Consider the following 12964-nt stretch of genomic DNA (forward strand, 5'->3'; position numbering starts at 1 on the left):
TCTGCGCTGCACCCGTCGGCTATGCTTTCAGAACAACCTCAGGAGAGGAAGTGAAGAAACACACATTCAGAAATGACCACCACCAGGAAGTCGTAAGATTCCTGGAATGTCTATGATTTCACTTCTCTTGTTTTTCACACACACCTCTAGTAAGTAGGGGTGTAGGACTTCTGTGGAGGACATCAAGAATTGTTTTTAGGGACCCTCAAGTACTTCCATGATAACCTGATTTTTCTCAAACCACATTAGTCCTACCCTACAGAGATGAAAAATTTGATTAAATATTTACAAGACCTTGATTATTTTTTAAAATTTTAATCTTTATTTTTGAGAGAGAGAGAGAGAGAGACAGAGTGCAAGCAGTGGATAAACAGAGAGAGAGGGAGACAGAGAGAGAGGGAGACATAGAATCTGAAGAAGGCTCCAGTCAGCACAGAGCCCAATGCGGGGCTTGAACTAATGAAATGCGAGTTCATGACCTGAGCTGAAGTCAGACATTTAACTGACTGAGCCACTCAGGCACCCCATGAACTAGATTATTTTAAACAACAAATTAAAAAAAAAAACCCACAACTATGTAAACTGGATTAATTTGTGGAGTTTTACACGTAAAAGATGACATTGCAGAAAAAACATCTTTGTTGGCATATGAAGATGTTCATTCTTTGTAGTTGCCCTGGGTACGTGGGACTACAGGTCTGTAGTGCTAAAAAATACACAGTAAAGGTCATTAATTGAAAACAAAAATGACTACAAAAACCTCCTTATAAGAGAAAATACCCCTTGGACTTTCTGCTTGAATGAAATAAGAAACTTACCCAAGATTGGGGCGCCTGGGTGGCTTAGTCGGTTAAGCGTCTGACTTTCGCTTAGGTCATGATCTCGCGGTTTGTGGGTTCGAGCCCCGCGTCGGGCTCTGTGCTGACTGCCAGCTCAGAGCCTGGAGCCTGTTTCAGAGTCTGTGACTCCCTCTCTCTCTGACCCTCCCCTGCTCACGCTCTCTCTCTCTCCTAGAAATAAATAAAACATTAAAAAATTAAAAAAAAAAAGAAACTTACCCAAGATTAATAATGTCTAGGAGCCCCTGGGTGGCTCAGTCGGTTAAGCATCTGACTCTCGATTTCAGCTCAGGTTGTAAGATCAAGCCCCGCCTCGGGCTCTGCACTGAGCCTGAAGCCTACTTGGGATTCTCTCCCTCTCCCTCTCTATCTGCCCCTCCCCTGCTCACGCACTCTCACTCTCTCAAAATAAGGGTTTTTAAAAATAAATAAATAATTTTTTTAAAAAGTCTAAAGGCTCAATTAGGCCTCATGGGCAGAACCGGAACTGTACATCCAATTAAATATACAACTGTGGTTAAATGTCTTTGCATCAGTGGGCCCTGACCAAATTCTCTAAGAAGGATGTGCCTTCAGGAGCAGAGAGGCCTCAGGCTAACTGTGCTCAATGGAAGGTGGGAGCAGGCAGGAGCCACACAAAACTCAAGATACAAATTGATGTGAAAAATCAGGGGCGCCTGGGTGGCTTAGTCGGTTAAGCGTCCGACTTTCGCTTAGGTCATGATCTCGAGGTTCGTGGGTTCGAGCCCCGCGTCGGGCTCTGTGCTGACTGCCAGCTCAGAGCCTGGAGCCTGTTTCAGAGTCTGTGACTCCCTCTCTCTCTGACCCTCCCCTGCTCACGCTCTCTCTCTCTCTCCTAGGAATAAATAAAAATACTTAAAAAAAAAAAAAAGAAAAGAAAAATCAAGATCCTCAGTCAGGCCCTGAATTTTCCTTTGATGAACTACGATGTTACATTTTGAGGTTGGCATGATCATGAACGAAAGCAGGAGAAGATGCCACGGAGTCTCACGTGCGCTAGCGTGTAGGATGGACCTGGCCGTTTTGCTAGGCTTGCTGCATTTCTTGGCAGGGTGTTCCTCTGGCAAAGCCCAGACTTCTAAACCAAACAGCCGGGATTTATCTTCAATATTTGGACATGATATGCCCCTACCAGATCAGTGTGACTGTGTCTGCCGTGATAGAGAATTAAATAAACACCTCCCTGGTTATTAAGGCCTCCTTGCCATAAACCTGTATGTTAGGACTGGGTAAATAATTATTTTCCTATGCACACACATTCATTGTGTAATCTTGCCAGTGTGTTTAGATAGACAAAAAAGAAGTGATAAGTATGTGGATATAAGTTACTGCATTATCTTGGGGGAAAAAACTAGTTTACCTACAGAGAAAGACTTCCCTGATGAATTTTTTGAGCTGTGCACCTTTGTAATTCGAGCAGAGATGGCCAATTAAGAATCCTAAAAAATCCAAAATTACAATTTTCACCTGATCGTCTCCAAATAAGAAACGTACCCAAGATTTCCAAAAAGCTAAGATCCCATACAGACATGTCTTGACTTTAAAGACATACATTCGCAGAGGAAGTTGAGGTGGCACATTGATCTGAAGTGTCAGCTGGGTTTAATCTTCTGTCTCTTAAAGCAACACACTACTTCACTGCAGAATGGCATTCTAGAAGGAAGCCTGGGGAGGCGGCTGGGAAGTTGGGATTCTGTTAATCTCTGTGGTGCATAGTGTGAGAAGTAAGGGAGATGATTCATTTTCCAAAACAAATAAAAGCTGTGCTGTCTAGTTAACAGTAGGTTTACAATCTATTGGAAATATGTACGAACACCCTCTCCCCCCACAATGGGGTCCCAAACCCTTGGACACTTCACTTCCTGGTTCTTCTAACCACCCTCCCCCCCCCACCACCACTTCCATTTTGGGGGCTTATTTTCAAGGCTTTGCAATGAGCATGCACCAAAGAACTGAAGTCTCTGCATCACCTCAGGGAATGTACAGTGTTTCCAGTCAGGCTACTTTTTGCCTTATATGGACATAGGCGACTTCCGGGGAAGGCTGTAACATCTGTAGTGCTCAGCCAATGGGGAATAAGGGGAGGGGCTTGTGTGCTAGGAGATAAATTGTCTGCTGTCACTGCCCCAGTGTGCCTGTCCATCAGACACCCGCTCTTGCAAGACCATTGATTAAAGGCTTGCTTCACTGTGCTCCGAGTCTTCATGTCCCTCCTTTAATTGGGTCCATGGGCTCATTTCTCACAACAGGCAGTTAACAGAGGAAAACTCCCAAACCGTTAAATCCAGCACTCAGTGCACTAAAACAACACAGAGGACAGGGCTGCCTGATCCCAAGCACTGAGAACTGGTTAAGTGCTTTCTTTAAGTGTGCCAGTCAGGGGGCACCTGGGTGGCTCAGTCTGTTAACACCTGAGCCAAAACTGACTCTTGGTTTCGGCTCAGGTCATGACCTCACAGTTCATGAGTTTGAGTCCCGCATCGGGTTCCACGTTGACAGTGTGGAAACTGCCTGGGACTCTCACTCTCTCTCTCTGCCCCTCCTCTGCTCTTTCTGTCTCTCAAAATAAATAGACTTAAAAATTTTTTTAAATGCGCCAGTCAGTCTCTTAACTCCACTGTGCCCCTTCCTCCTGCTGTCAGGAGTCCATCCTGGCCAGCAGTCCATCCCGCCATCACTTTTGTGATAAAAATCACTCTTTTTTCCTTCCTTCCTAAAGCTTGTCACTAAGGGATGGGGAAAGTTTATAGAAAGAAAGCGTCTGAGCATTTGGGATTGTATTAGATTTGTAATTAGATTGTTCACCCCTTTCAAAATAATTAGTTTCTAAATAAATCTAGCATTAAAGGCCTGAACTAGTGGTCATGTCCAGTTCTGCTTCCCAAATCTTAATGGCTCTTTCTTGAAAAACTCTCAAGGGTATTGGGCTGGCTCTCTTAAGGGGTGCTCTTTCATGTACATATTCTAGAATGATCTGACCATTAAGAGTAACTGCTACAGTTTAACAAACACACTCACCACCTGAAGTGCTAAAGGTCACATTGTCCTTGTAATTTGACCCAAGATCCTATACAAGCAGATGGCTCTGTTCCTGGAAACAGGCCAGCTTCTCGATCACCTATGGCCTCTTCTCCTTGAAGGTGCTATGTTAGGTCTGGTCTCTGTGCCTTGAGGTGCAGCTCTCAGGACCAAACCCCATGGCACACTGGATTTTGACAGTACTCACACTTTGAATGGCTCTGATTCTGAGTAGTGGCTATAGCTCTTAGTATAGATCTCTGTCCCCAGTGCCTATACAATGGGTGTGTTAATAATGTTAGTTGTGGGGGGGTGCCTGGGTGGCTCAGTCGGTTGAGTGTCCGACTTCGGCTCAGGTCATGATCTCACTGTTCGTGGGTTAGAGCCCCGCATCAGGCTCTGTGTTGACAGCTAGTTCAGAGCCTGGAGCCTGTTTCAGATTCAGTGTCTCCCTCTCTCTCTGATCCTTCCCTGCTCACGCTGTCTCTCTCTCTCAGAAAACAAACAAAAAAACATTAAAAATAATGTTGGTTGGTTATTAAATGAGAGGTAAGGAAGAATAAGGTGAACTGGTGGTCTCAAATTCCAGCTCCTGTGCTAACTTACCTGGGTATTATTTTCATGACTCTTTCTCCTAAAAGCCCCACCCATCAGGGTCCCACACAAATTTTCCCAATAGCGAGGTCAGAATCCAATAGTTTTCCAATGAATTTGTTCCACAGACGGGAAAGGTGATGATCTGCAGATAACATGAGGCGCAAAGGGCTCCTGAGTGTCTGTGGTTGACAAACCCAGATGATTTCTTGCCTAATTACACAGATTTAAAAGTCCAAAGTCTGCTCGGGGGAGCGCTTGCGCAGCATAGACGTCCATGTCTGCGGCTTTTTACTGTCACATGCGCATTCTGCATGACTCACCAAATTTGTTAAAGCTCCGGTGAATCAGAGCTTTATTTTCTTGTGAACATTTTGTATTTACAACTGGGGGAAAAAATCAGACACACCCAGGAAAAAAAGATCTAAAAGAAATTAGACTGAGCCAAAGAGAAACAAGTTTGTGATGAGTAAGCACTTCAACCAATTGAAAATATTTCTCTGCTTTTGATGCATTACTTATTAGTTACATCATCGTGAAAAAAGTGCTTGAATAAAAAGGAGCTGCTCGAAATGTGGTAGTCTGTTGAAAAGTGACCACTATTGTATGCATAGGGTATGCATGTAATTAAGCGTACACATAATTTTAGAATAAGAGGGTTTTTGGAATTTGTCAGGAGACCAATTTTACGGCTGTAGAAACAGTAATAGCATTCAGTTCAATAAAATACGCTTGCTTCAACATAAGGAAATTAACTCTCAGACATTTTTTATGAGGAAGTCTTCCTTTGCCTGCTAAGCTTTTCTTTCTCTTGCTCAAGACAGTAATTTGTTTTCATGGAGCTCCTTCGGGAAATGGTGCATCTCAGGTCCAAGAAAACAATCAACCAGAGCTTTATGATGGCTCATGTGGGCAACACTGCAAATAAAAACAATTGTTCAGCCTGTTTTTCTTTGCCAAAAAGAAATAAGTGGCAAGGACTGCTTCTTCCTCCAAGTGTCTGTCTCTGAAACAAGCAAGATCAAGAAAGAGCTATTTTTCTGGAGTGAGAGATTTGGACTAACTGCTTCCACCTCTTTTAGATGATTTCTGTTTCTAATTTTCATGTTAAATACATACTAATAGGAGAAATCACATTAATTCATTCAACAAACATTTCCTTTTATTTAAAAGTTTTTTAAGTTTATTTATTTTTGAGAGGGAGAGGGAGAGAGAGAGAGAGAGAGAGAGAGAGAGAGAGAGAGAATCCCAAGCAGGCTCCTCGCTGTCAATGCAGAGACTGCCTTGGGGCTCGATCTCATGAACCGCAAGATCAAGAGTCAGATGCTTAACTGACTGAGCCATCCAGGTGCCCCAACAAACATTTCCTGATAACTTACTGTGGTCAGATCCTCTGCTCTCTGGGAATATAACTGACGACCAACAGTCCCCCAACCTCAGGGACCAACCAGCCCAGGAATGAAGACAGATAAGAGAATAGGTCATTAGAACCCAGTGGTATAACTGAAATGATAACGGTATGTTGCATACTTGCAACAAGTACCTTTATCCCTTATTTTAATGACCAGTGATAAGTTTACCACCAATAACAGTAGCACAAGAATAAATGCCAACTCGGAAGGCAATGTCTGCTTCTGTGCGCTCACCTAGCATGATGTGTGTGAGCGGTTCACATGTGCTACCCTGTTTCATCCTCACGCCTCCACAGATAGGCTTTGTTACTCTCCATTTTATGGATGAAGAATCTCACCTAATTTCACATGGGCCAGCGATCTTCCAATTGGGACATGCAAACTTCCCGGACTTTGCACCTCCAGTTGCACCCTTCTAGAACGTTGACCTGAGGAAGTACCTGCACTGGGGCATCAAACTGGAAATAGGAAACACTTCCCACCTCACGATTGCCCTTCTCCGACTTTACTAAACTTTTCACTCTTCCTATATTTTAATATGGGGCATTGCCCTGAAGTATAAGAAGGAAATCCAGGGGTGCCTGGGTGGCTCAGTTGGTTGAGCATCCGACTCTCAATGGGATCAGGTCATAATCTCATGATCTCATGGATCAAGCCCCTCATTGGGCTCTGTTCTGGGTGGGGAAACTGCTTAGGATTCTTTTTCTCTCTCCCTCTGCCCCTCTCCCTGCTCACATGCTCTCTCTCTATAAAATAAAAAGATTTTTAAAAATCCGCCCTGTGAAGTGAAAAAACAATTCAAACTGATGCCTGCAAACCTCCTTTCATAAACTCTGAAACCCCTATCTGGCTCATTAAAACGCTCATCTTCAATAAAACTTCATGCTTTTTATTCACAAAGTAATAAAATTTATTTATGCCATTTGATCACTCATGCACAGGAAATTGCAACAATAACAAGACTTATAAAAACTCAGTGTAGGAGAAAATGTAATATTTAGAGCTTTATGGTCATAGCTTTATGAAGAAATATCAATTTATACTAATATTTTATTGCAGAGACATATGATGGATAATGAAAGGCTGTAAGCATTAAAGATGTATTACACAGATGAAATTCTATGAGAGAAATAAAATGGGTATGATTTCATGAGAGAAAAGAATACTGTAAAATAACTGTTGAAGAAAAGCTTGGTCACGTATTTCTTAATTTGATGATGGTGGATATCAAATCACTTTGGTATTTCTATCCTACTTAATATATTTAAAAGAGCAATAAAACAATTTTATTTAAAATGTCAATATTTGTGGGGCACCTGGGTGGCTCAGTCAGCTAATCGACAGACTTTGGCTCAGGTTGTGATCTCACAGTTTCTGAGTTCGAGCCCCACATAGGGCTCTCTGCTGTCAGAGAAGAACCTACTTCAGAGCCGCTGTCCCCCTCTGTTTCTTTCTCTCTGTTTGTCCTCCATTTGAGTATGTGTGCGCTCTCTCTCACTCTCTCTCTCTCTCTGTCTCAAAAATAAACAAACATTTAAAAATAAAATGTTGGGGCGCTTAGATGGCTCAGGTTAAAGTGTCCAACTTTGGCTTAGGTCGTGATCTCCTGGTTCATGGGTTCAAGTCCTGCATCAGGCTCTGTGCTGACAGCTCAGAGCCTGGAGCCTGCTTCAGATTCTGTGTCTCCCTCTCTCTCTGTTCCTCCCCTGCTCATGCCCTGTCTCACTCTCTCAAAAATAAGTTAACATTAGGGATGCCTGGGTGGCTCAGTCAGTTAAGTGACCAACTTTGGCTCAGGTCATGATCTACAGTTTTGTGAGTTTGAGCCCCACATCTGGCTCTGTGCTGACAGCTCAGAGCCTGGAGCCTGTTTTGGATTCTGTGTTTCCCTCTCTCTCTGTCCCTCTCCTGCTTGTGTTCTGTCTCTCTCTGTCTCTCAAAAATGAATAAATGTTAAAAAAAAATTTTAATAAAAGATAAACATTTAAAAAATTAAAAAATAAATAAAATGTCAATATTTGCAATATGCTAGAAATTACATTCTTTCCAACAAATTAAGCCACAATATCCATGTAAAAAGTGTGAAAGCTTACATAGTTTACTCTTTTTTAAAGACCTTATTTTTTTAAAGCAGTTTTAGGTTTACAACAAAATTGGAAGAAATGTAGTTTTCTCATGTCTCCTGCTCTGGCACACACACAGCCTTCCCCGTTACCAACATCACTCACCAGAACGGTATATTTTTTGCTAAGGAACATTGACACAGTCATAATTACCCAGAATCCATAGTTTACCTAAGGGTTCATTCTTAGTCTTGTACATATAATGGGTTTGGACAAATGTGTAATGACATATGTCCATCATTATCATTATAATGTTACACAGAGTATTTTCACTGCTCCAAACATCTTCTGTGTTCTCCCTGTTCATCTGTCCCCCACCCCCTGCTCCCCACCCATTCTTGACCTCTGGCAACCACTTCTTGTTTTATTACCTTTTCCAGAATGTCATTTAGTTGGGATCCTACAGTAGTTAACTTCTCAGCCTTCTTTCACTTAAAAATGTGCTATTAAGCTTTCTCCATGTCTTTTCATAATTTAATAGCTCATTTGTTTTTAGCACCGATTATCTGGATATAGCACAGTTTATTTATCCATTCACCTACTGAAGGACATCTTGGTGGCTTCCAAGTTTGGGCAGTCATGAAGAAAGCTGCTATAAACATCTGTATGCAGGTTTTATGTGGGCGTAAGCTTTCAATTCCTTTGGGTAAATGCCAAGGAATGTGATTGCTACATCATATGTTTAGAGTATGTTTAGCTTGGTAAGAAACTCCCAAACTGTTTTCCAGAGAAGGTATACCATTTGCATTCCCACCAGCAATGTATGAAGAGTTTCCACTGATCCACATCCTCGTTAGCATTTTGGCATTCTGGATTTGGGCAAATCTAATAGGTATGTAATGTTATTTCATTGTAGTTTTAATTTGCATTTCCCTAATGACATGTGATGTGAAGCGTCTTTTCATATGCTTATTTGCCATCAGTTTACATTCTTCAATGAGATGTCTGTTAAGGACTTTGGTCCATTTTTTAGTTGGGTTGTGTTTTTATTGTTGTTTTAAGTGTTCTTTGTATGTTCTGGACGGCAGTCATTTATCAGAGGTGTCCTTGCAAGTATTTTCTCCCAGTCTGTATCTTGTCCTCTCATTCTCTTGAAATTATCTTTCAGGCAGAGCTTTTTACTTTTAATGAAGTCCAGATTGTCAATTATTTATCTCATGGGCCATGTCTTCAGTATTGTACCTAAAAAGGCATCACCATACCAAGGTCATCTAGGTTTTCTCCTTTGTTATTTTCTTTCTTTTTTAAATGAGCATATTTGTCTTTTTTAATTTTTTTATGTTTATTTATGTTTAAATAAAAGAGAGAGAGAGACAGAGCACGAGTGGGGGAAGGGCAGAGAGAGAGGAAGACATAGAATCCGAAGCAGGCTCCAGACTCCGAGCTGTCAGCACAGAGCCCAACACAGGGCTCAAATTCTCGAACCACGAGATCATGACCTGAGCCAAAGTTGGACATTTAACTGACTAAGCCACCCAGGCACCCCTCCTTTACTATTTTCTAGGAGTTTTAGAATTTTTCATTTTACATTTAGATCTATGATCATTTTGAGTAAATTTTTGTGAAGGGTGTAAGGTCTGTGTCCAGATTGTTTTTGTGTATGAATGTTCAGTTATTCCAGACCATTTGTTGAAAAAACTGTATTTGCCTCATTTTATTGCCTCTGCTCCTTTGTCAAAGACTAGTTGACTATATTTATATGAGACTACTTCTGGGCTCTGTATTCTTTTCCTTTGATCTATTTGTCTGTTCTTTCACCAATTACCACACTGACTTGATTATTGCAGCTTTATAGTAAGTCTTGAAGTTGGTTAGTGTCAGCCCTCCAACTTTGTTCATCTTCAATATTATGTTGGCTATTCTGGGTCTTTTCTCTCTCAGTATAAATTTTAGAATCAATTTGTCAATATCCATATAATAGCTTGCTGGGATGTTGATTAAGGATACATTGAATCTACATCTTGATAATATTGAGGCTTTTTATCCATGAACACTGAATATCTCTCCATTTCTTTAGTTCTTTGCTTTCATTCATGAGAGTTTTGTAGTTTATCTCATATATATTTTGTTAGATTTATACCTGAGTATTTCATTTTTGGGGGTGCTAATATAAATTATATTATGTTTTTAATCTAAAATTCCATTTATTCATTGTTGGTATAAAAGAAAGCAGTTGAATTTTGTACATTAACCTTGTATCCTGCAACCTTGCAATAATCACTCATTAGTTCCAGAAGTTTTTTTGGTTAATTCTTTTAGATTTGCCACATAGATGATCATGTCATCTGTAAACAAAGGCAGTTTTACCTCTACTTTCGCATCTGTACATCTTTTCTTTCTTGCCTTACCTTATTGCATTAGCAAGGCCTTCTAGTACCATGTTAGAGGAAAGGATTACATAGTTTTTCAAATTCTATTACAGGTTATGTGAGCGGAGATGCTTAAAGACCACTCATCTAAAGTAGTCTATGTCAAGCCAACACTGAATTCTCTTTCTTTCTCAACTCCAAAGCTCAAAGCTCATAAATAAAGCTCCATGTCATCTCCAGGTAATGCGTGACTTACTGCTTTCCTGACTCTCCCATTTCTAAATTAACAAAAGTATCAACATGCCTTACCCCACACAACATGAAGGGTTTATCAGTTGGCAGACACAGTTTAACCTAAAAGCCACTTTTATGAAAATAAGCCATTTTATTAAAATAAGCAACTCCTTACTGTGGCTTAAATGCAGAAGACCATAAAATTTAGCCTCACCTTCCTATGAGAGATAGTTTTAGAGTGCAATATTATAGCCAAAAATATAGCTGAAGTATAGAGAAAAAAAGTGAATATAACCACTAATGGGGAAGGAGGTTTTGGGTGATCGATGCCCATTCTGCATAGCCCTTAAACCCAGCCAACCTGAGCAAGGTATGGTTAGACCATATGACACCTCTATGCAAATTAGAAAGAGATGGTCCTCACCCCACCCTCATCCCTTCCTCCTGGAGATGCAGCATCATGATAGTTTGGAATGTCAAGTAGAGACTGCCATTTCAGCTACCGTGTCTTAGCTCAGCTAGTTGAGCATAAACATATGCAATGACTCCTTGTGAGCCAGCCAAGAAAAGAAAGTTAGGAGAGTAGCGCTGTTCTGGGTTGATTACCTTGGACCTCTCCCAATCCAAGCCCATTTGCATTTATTAATCCTACACTTCTGTTCCTAGATGGAAGCTTTCATATTTCCTCCTGGCCCCTATTTGAAGTCTCCTAGCTTTCCTTCCTGGCTGCTTGACTTTGGCCTTCCCTGTGGTTCCTGGTCCTGCTCACTCCTTTGGTTTTTGTTCCCCTGTCATCTCGGGTGACTGGCTCTCCACTACAGCTGCTCAGCCTCACCTCCAACCCCCCTTTCCCATCAGAGTAGCCTGGACCTTCCCCTAAGGTAGAGTAGGAACAAAGGATTTGAATGAATTCTCAAAAAGTACTTTAACTCATATCTAGCAAAGTTATGTAGTGCTTAACTTTGACGCAAAAATGTCACTTCTAGGGATTTATCCCAGAGTGACGGTGTGCAAATATACAAAAAGATGTGTGCAAGCCTATACACTGAAGCATTATTTATGATAGCAAAAGATGAGAAACAATCCAAATGTCCGCAGGTTGAACAAACTACGGTACTATGGTCCACAATTCCAAAGTGTGTGTGTGTGTATGTGTTGGGGGAGTGGGGTGTTTCCCCACACCAACAAGCAATTCTCTGACACCAGCTGAGGGCCCCTACAATTCAACTCAATTTTGACAGATCTACCCAGAGATAGTATCAGATTCCTTATGGGTTCAGACCTACACAACTGCCTTTCCACTTCAGATGCCAGTTACACTCAGACTTCTGAAGGACCCACCGTAGATCAAATGTTTCTAGGACATTTCCTTGGCTTCAGTTTGCTACAGCAACTCACAACTGAGAGAAACATTTTACTCCCTAGCTTAGCAGTTACTTATGAACAGGTGTACCTCAGGAACCGCAGATGGAAGGGATGCACAGAGCAGGGATGGAGAAAGGGTGCAGAGTCTCCATGTCTTCTCCGAGCCTGCCACTCCTAAATCTCTGGGGGTTCAGCAACCTGGGAGCTCCCTAACCCCATACTTTAGGGTTTTTATGGAGGCTTCATTACATATTTATGGTTGATTAAATCATGGACCGTTGGTGATTGAACTCAATCTCCAGCTCCTCTCCCCTCTCTGGAGGTTGGGGTGGGACTGAATGTTCCAACTCTCTAATCACTTCGTTGACTGGCAACCAGCCTCCATCTTTAGGTGTGATCCAAAAGTCTCCTCATTAACATAACAAAAGGCACCTTTCTGGCTCTCATCGCTTCGGAAATTCCAAGAAGCTCTGTGTCAGAGAAAGGGACAAAGACCAAATGTATATTTCTTACTATAAATCACAATATCACGGTTACATCCATACACTAATATGATATGCAGCTGAAAAAGAAATGGAGAATATTTGTGTATACTATTGTGGAGTGATCATCAGGCTATTCGTGAAGTAAAAAGAGCAAAGTGCAAAACTATGCATCGTGTGCTGTCTTTTCTCTACAGTGGGAATGTGAATATAAAAACCATCTGCATATATTATGTGTAGAGAGAGGGAGGGAATAGGGTGGAGATGACAGGGATGGAAACTAGGATTCCACAAATGTGTTCTAGTTCTTTTGTTATGCTTTTTTTTTTTTTTTTAGTATTTATTTTTATTTTTGGGAGAGCGCAAACAGGGGAGGGGCAGAGAGGAAGCCAGAGGATCCAAAGCTGGTTCCGCACTGACAGGCTGACAGCAGTGAGCCCGAGGTGGGGCTTGAACTCATGAATCGTGAGATCATGATCTGAGCCAAAGTCAGACACTCAGCCAACTGAGCCACCCAGGTGCCTCAATTGCATCTTATTTGTAAATTTGTTTGTAAATTTGGCATTG

This window comes from Crocuta crocuta, unplaced genomic scaffold, assembly GCF_008692635.1.
Source record: "Crocuta crocuta isolate KB4526 unplaced genomic scaffold, BGI_CrCroc_1.0 scaffold59-1, whole genome shotgun sequence".
NCBI classification, from domain to species: Eukaryota; Metazoa; Chordata; class Mammalia; order Carnivora; family Hyaenidae; genus Crocuta; species Crocuta crocuta.